The sequence below is a fragment of the Rhagoletis pomonella genome, unplaced genomic scaffold (assembly GCF_013731165.1).
Source record: "Rhagoletis pomonella isolate Grant_MI unplaced genomic scaffold, Rhpom_1.0 Rhpom_scaffold_00960, whole genome shotgun sequence".
NCBI classification, from domain to species: domain Eukaryota; kingdom Metazoa; phylum Arthropoda; class Insecta; order Diptera; family Tephritidae; genus Rhagoletis; species Rhagoletis pomonella.
Window position 1 is genome coordinate 17408 of NW_023459514.1, and position 7608 is coordinate 25015.

The following is a 7608-nucleotide window of genomic DNA, read 5'->3' on the forward strand; positions in this document are numbered from 1 at the left end:
GGGGGGTATTTTTGAAATCAGGGGGTCCTATTCTACCCCCCCTCATCGCCCCTTTTTCTGGAATTTGCCGTCCGTCTACTAATATTTTCCCCATGTTTTAGAGGATACCTCCCTTAACATCCTAAGTTTCAATTGTTAATTCCACCTGGTTTTCTTAAAACACAAGGTGCGGCTGACTACTAAAGCCCACCCGGCCGCCTACGCAGAAAGGTGTTCTCTGTAAAAGTTGTTCACCCCCTCTTCTTCGGCTACACAGAAAGGAGAATTCTACTAAGTGAAAATTCAGATTTAAAAATCCGCTTGTATTATTCAAATTTCCAGTCTGGTAGCACCAAGTTTGATGTTATTTTGCTATCTTATTCATCGTTTATGCGAAAACTTTAACAACAAATTATATAAAAACTATAGGGTTGCTAAAAAAGGGGGTATTTTTGAAATCAGGGAGTCCTATTCTACCCCCCTCCCCTCATCCCAACTTTTTCTAGAATTTGCCGTCCGCATACTAAAATTTTCCCATTGTCTTGGAAAAATTTTCTCATCCATCATATGTGTACGCCGTGTTACTTGCTCCAATAATTAAACCATGGTATATTTCCATGGGTATGGTAGCACGAAACGTCACAATCTGCCTAATTGTTAGGTTGTTAATATGCCTACGAAAAAGTAACAATGGAACAGAGCACAATATAACCAGTAAACAACCTTCGGTGAATTTGGCGACTGCCTTCCTCGGGGATGAATATGCTAGGGATGAAATTATTGGTACACACGCCTTCCAAGCACGCAGGGTTGCTTTTAAGAAACAAAAAATAATTTACTCCAAATAGTTTCAAAAAGTATAGTGTAAAACGAAATTTATTGAATAATTCCACATAAAATGGTATACATAAATGACGCTTTTTCTAAACGATTTAAATTAAACGCATTTGCGAATTGATAGAAAAGTACTACGGATTGTAAATTTTTGTTAACTATGAGGTGAATGAAAATTTTCAACCCGGCCTGATGGTTTGATTTTATTACTAAGGCGTCTCATAAATTCATGGCTTTTAGTTCTAGAAGAATAAATGTCAGTAAAGACAAGTCTTTTTTGTATAATTTCTGATTTTAATTGCTCAACTTCTTTTGAACCAGAGCAACTGTCAAAAATTTCCAACAGTAAAAAGTTACGAATTGGCACAGCAGAAATGTAAAATTTTCTCGCCATAATAAAAAGTTTTTTAAACATGGAACTTTTCTACTAATTGACATAAAATTACTATGTCAACGCTCGGAGCGCTGCCACTGAGGGCCTTTGCCAACTGATTAAAAAGAGAAAATTTGGAAAGACCAAACAAAAATTTTGAGATTTCTCGTTGTGAATACGAATGCCATAGTTTTTACCTAGCTCGTGGGACTACGCAAAATTTTGACAGCTTGTAAATATGTATACACATAAAGTTGTTGGCGGTAATAAGGAGTCAAAATTAAAATGGAGAAAAGAACAAAAAGCGTAGATTAGTTGTCAATTATAAAATAAATCCAATTTATTTGCGAATATTTGTTTATTCTTTTTATTGAAAGGCAACCACTCGGAAAAGCTTGTGTTAATTATATTTATAACAGAACCTGGCAGCTCACACGTTGTCTAAATTCTCAAGTAACATAAAGTCCACATAAGAATAAGTACGCCATGTATAAATTTTAACAATACACAAAAGTAGAGCTTTCGCACGAGTGTTTGTTTGGTTTTTCAACACCATTGATAATTTTCTTTTAATAAAATCACGATTTGACAAATGCTTAAATTTATTTATCTAATAATAATACAGCACACAACCCTGAAATCTAAGAAAAAGTCTGAGGAAGGCCATTAAATAGCAGCACACAACCCCGTGCCTTCCTCAGGAGTGAATATAACTACAACAACAACGACTACTACAACAACAACCCAAAAAGGTTGGTTACTGTCTATACTGTGGAACAGGTTTTTTAAATACATTTTGCATTCTTTCTCTATCTGCGAGTGTGGTCGGACGTGCCTTTGCGCGCAAGTAGTGATTCTAAGTAAATTCCACAGTATACGTAAATTCTTTGGCGCAGCTGTACAAGTGTACAGGTTAATTCGTGGTTTAAATTATTTATTGAAATACATCACCTTCTTTGTGATACTTTTGAGTGCGGGAAGCTTCCCAAACGTAATAATATACATAATTCTAATCAAGTTGAGCATCTGTAATTCACCAGATTTTGGAATAAACTCATATGAGTGACTCTGCTTGTTAAATTTTGTGAAGCATTGGTTTATTTTTGTTAGGTCAGTGGTGGAAACAACTATTTAAGTTGCCGTTTGAGGCAACCAAAATAACCAAAGCCGACATGGCGGCTTCGACTACATCGTCGAAGGCGCCATCGGTGGAGGATTTTGAAGCCTTTGGAGTTCTAACCTCGCAAATGGGAAAAGACTTAAAAGAGACAGAGAATCTAATATTGCCCAAATGCTGGAAGTGCATAGTTTTGGAAAAGGTGGGGTTGAAGGTGCATGCGGTGAGGGTTTTTTGTCCAGCAACAAAAAAGTGGAAAGTGTAAAAAGTGCTCAGAGCGATGCGAGTAACGGGATTTTTACTGTTGATGAGACGGCGTTGGTTAACGGTTCTTTCAATGACATACAGACAACAAATCAAAATGAACAAGCAAATGCTACAGTGACGGACATAACATTATTCCCAAACAATTTCACGGGTAATTACTTTGTGCTGATAGACTCCTCTTTATGCAAAGACATGGTCAATGAGAAAAGAACAAATGGTCTGACTCTGTTCAACCAAATAAAGCATCTAAGAATCAAAGACATCGATTCCATTCATGCCATTGGCTCGACACTTTACAAAATCATTTTTACTAATTGTGCGTCAGCTAACAATTTTATTTTAAATAAAAAAATCAAGGAGATGAACTTGAGAGCTTTTATATCAAAGTCTGCCATAGAGACGTATGGAGTAGTGAGATGAATCCCACTCTCGTACACTGATTCTGATATCAAAGCCATAGCTATTTCTTCAGTCCCAATAAATTCGGTCAGACGCTTTAACCGAAAAAGCAGCGACAACTCTTTTACGCCCACAACTACCATAAAAATTGGCTTTGTTGGCAAAGATATCCCCAACCATATTGTAATTGATTACGTGAAATTAGATGTTGACTTTTTCATCCCACCTCTTCGACAGTGCCTTAACTGTGGCCGCCTGGGTCATACGCAATATGGGTGCAAGTTAAAGAAAAGATGCATTAAATGCGGAGGAAATGAATGTGAGGGTGCCTCTTGTGTAAGAAAATGTATCCTTTGCGGAGACACTGATCACTTTTCAGGGGAAAAGGAGAAGTGCAAAGCATGGGAGAAAGAACGTCAAATAAATTATGTAAAGGCTGTCAAAAAGCTCTCTAGGAGGGAGACAATACACAATTACTTCTCTGATAGGGAAAATCAGTTTCAAGCGCTTGCGGTGGATGAGGATATATTCCCTTCACTGTCAAAAGAAACCAGCAACGTTCGCAATAGGGACGTGAGTGTTAACAAGAAGTTAACTAGGACCAGGTATAGTACTGTAACTAAAAAAGGTATGGGTGAAAACGCAAAGGGCAGGGAACAAAAAGTGGTAGTTAGGGAAGTTAAGGAAAAGAAGCAAATTCAGCCGGTATATGAGAGGCCAGAGTACCTCAAGAATAAAGTCTCCCAATTGGAGAAGCTAATCGCGGAAGTTTTTAAAATTTCTCAAAATATAAATGCCAGTGGGCAACTAGGGGAAGCTTTCTCCCAAATGCAAAGAATAAAACAAAATTTTGAACTCTTTTCCATCTATGAGGATGCCGAAACAATAAGATGTAATGCCGAAATCTCCTTAAATTGAGATGAGGTTATTACAATACAAAATTCAATCGTTAAAATCGAATTTAAATGCAAGAGTTTTATATGAATCATAACAATGTAGACATAGGTTGTTTCAGTGAAATTTTCACGTCACATGAAACAGCGCACAGGAACTTAATAGGGTACAACATCATTGAGAAAAATAGGTCTGATGGTTACGGTGGAGTAGCCGTTGTATTAAACAAAGAAAACAAATTTCAAAAGCTCAATTTTATGTCGGATTATGATATCCTAATAGTGCGAACCAAAAATTGCAAACCAAATATAACTATCTGCTCTGTTTATTTTCCGCACAGTATCGCCACGGTTCATTTTCGTGAGAAAATCGTGAAGCTGTTTTCGTAACTGGAAAACATGGGGAATGTTTTAATACTTGGCGATACAATGCGGCAGCGAGAATCTGGGGTGATACAGTACAGTCCTGTCGTGGTAATAACCTGCAAAAAATTATTTCAGAATTTAATTTTTTGATATTAAATGATGAATCATACACTTTTCAGAATGAAATAGGTTCAGCCGGTGGTTCAGTGCTAGATTTGTCTTTTACAAACAGTAGTCTGTTCTTTGACTGGAAAGTAGACTCCATTAGAGTAGGAGGAAGCCACCGTTTCCCGGTTTTGATCGACACCTTGTCAGTCTCACTCTTAGCCACTAAATTTTGTTCAAAGAAGAAATTAATGGAAAATCTTAAGGATATTGATTTGGAGCCCAATTTTGAGGATATTCACGAAACGCTAAGGGAAGAAATTGATGCCGCCACGTATGTGTTAAGGGGGAAAAGAACACCAAAAGCGTGGTGGGATGAATCTCTCTCAAAAATGTACCGCTTGGTCAGAGTTGCTTTTAAAAAAGGTAGGGTAACACCTTCACCCCAAAATTTTGAGGCTCTACAGGAGATTAGGAAGGAGTGGAAAAAGAAAGTTAAAGATGCAAAAAAACAAAGTTTCAATAACAAAATTGAGGTTTTAAATCTAGCTCCCACGACGAGAGAAGCCTGGAGGTTTGTAAAGGCGATGAGAGGAGATTACAAACGCAGTAATGATACCATGTGGTCCAGGGAAAATGACAAAGATTATCTTCTACTTCTCAAAAGCCAAGTTCCACCATCTGACATAGCACATCCTATCAATAGAGAGATTAGTCCTGTAAATGTACTAGCGATTACTTTTGAGGAGCTCCACGAAGTTCTGTTCTCGAAGAACAGAGTTTCAGCAGGAGGAGTCGATCAAATTACATACAAAATGCTTAGAGCTCTTTCTCACTCGGCTCTAAACAATGTCAAAACAGCTCTAAATAATGCGTTTCTTTCCAATCAAATCCCGGACAGGTGGCGCACTATCAAGGTAGTTCCCATTCCTAAGAGAAATCAAGATTTCAGTATTTTCTCCAATTTCAGGCCTATTGCCTTGATTCCTGTTTTCCTCAAGTGCATCAATCTATGCATTAAAAACAGAATCTCTGATTTCTTGGAAGGAAATGATCTGTACCGAAATTCTCCTTTGCGTACAGAAGGAAAAAATCCGCTACAATGTGTATTAATTATCTGTTGCATGAAGCATCTGTTCTCAAAAGTCAGGGATATAAAATTATAATATGTTCTACTGATATAAGCAATGCGTACAACCGTGTCCGTGTCAATCGCTTGAAGACAGAGATGATTACAGCAGGTATACATGAGTCCTACATAGAATGGATTATAAATTTTTTATCAAAAAGAACACTTCAGCTCGGAAAGGAGAAGGTGGAAATTTAGGATGGCCTGCCTCAAGGCAGCTGTTTATCTCCGTTGCTATTCAATCTGTATACGAAAAATCTCCACTCCTTACAAGACTATAACACTAAAATTTTTCAATTTGCGGATGACTTTATCATAATGTCATTTCATAGAAATGTAGAACAGATGGCTCAAAATTTGCATAAAAAAATAAACGACTTTTCCCAGCTGTGTGCGGATAGCAACTTAGCCTTTAATCCGTAAAAAAACGAAGGTTATGTACCTGTGTAATGGGCATAAGACTGAGTTTGAGATGCTCTGTCAAGGCAAAAGAGTTGAGAAGGTAAGGGCTCTGAAGTTTTTGGGCAGGTTCCTTAGTGCATCTTTGACAGCTAATGATCACTATGAGGAGGTAATCAAGAAATCTCAAGCTAATTCTAATCTTTTTAAGGCTATAACTACAGTCAAAGCAGGGCTCCGCCCTCAAGTAGCTCTAAATTACTATAAATCTGTGGTACGAAGCAAAATAGAATACTGCAGATCCTCAACTGCGTATTGAGCCAAAACCACAAGCAAAAAGATCAGAACGTTTCAGAATAGCTTTTTGAGGACATGTTTGGGATTAACGCCTGCCACTCCTGTTGTCCTTATCTATGCGCTCGCCAACGAACTTCCACCAGAAGAAAGAGCCAAATGGCTAACTGCAAAGGAGCTCATAAATAACTTTGTCATAGATCAGTCGCTCAAAGAATCGCTTTATCAGTACCCGGCAGTTAAATCTAGCTACAGTTTAATTTTTAATGAATTCAGGCAGACTTTTGACAATCTTGAAGTAGTTAATGAACAAATTTATTCACCTAATCTCATTGTAATTACCAAAACACTCACATACAAAAAAAAAAATAATTGGCATCTGAAGTCATCAAAACGATTTATGTGGAATAGTTAAACGATTATAAAAGAGCAGGTTTTAATATATTTTATACGGACACGTCAGTTGGGTCTAATGTCACGGGATGTGGAGTGTAAACTTAATTTCCAAACCTCGTCCTGTTTTGGCGAAATTGTAGCCATTCACAGCGCTCTTGAAATGGCAAAAAAGCACTCGATCAGGAAGATCGCTATATTTACGGACAGCCTTATTGCCTGCCAACTTCTAACCAAGCACATGACTCAAAATCATTTAATCTATAAAATACACAAGCTCATACAGGAAGCAGATTTTGACAGGGTGGCGGTTATATGGACGCCTAGTCATAAGGGCATTCCGGGAAATGAGAGGGCGGACCAATTAGCAAGGAATGCAATAACAGGTGATTGTATAGTTAATGTGAAACTCTCGCTAGATGAAGCGGTCAGGCAAATAGGTAACCAAATTAAGGATAGATGGTATGATGAGGTATTAGAATACTCCATAAATAAGCCCAACCTGTTCACTGAGATTTTTAATAGACGTCCAAACAAGACTTGGTATAAAAAGTGCACCCTGAGTGCTCAAAAGACCAAGCTCATCAACAGAATCCTCACTGGATGCGCTTACGATACAGAATACTTTTACAAGATCAAACTAATTAACTCTAATTGGTGCAGTTGTGGACAAATTTACAGCTTTTCTCATCAAATTTTTGAATGCAGTCTCTGGGATGGAGCTCGTGAGGACTTTGATATTTTTTGTGAAAGTTCTAACCTCAGCCAATTGTTTCGCAATTTTAACATAAGCAAAATCACTCAACTTTCAGATTTTTTAATGAAAATAGAAGCAAAATTTTAAAAGTATAAATTATTTGGTTTATCTGTGGTGGAAGTGCCGTCCACCGCGCTCTTTTTCCTATCTACTTTCCCTTCTTTTACTACTTTTCTAAACTATTTTTATGTAAACACGACTACTAATACAACAAGACGACAACTCGCTGCTGTCACAGAACATCCAAGGCGAATATATACAATCACCTACAACTATACTCAGCTGTTCCATTTTGCAACTCTA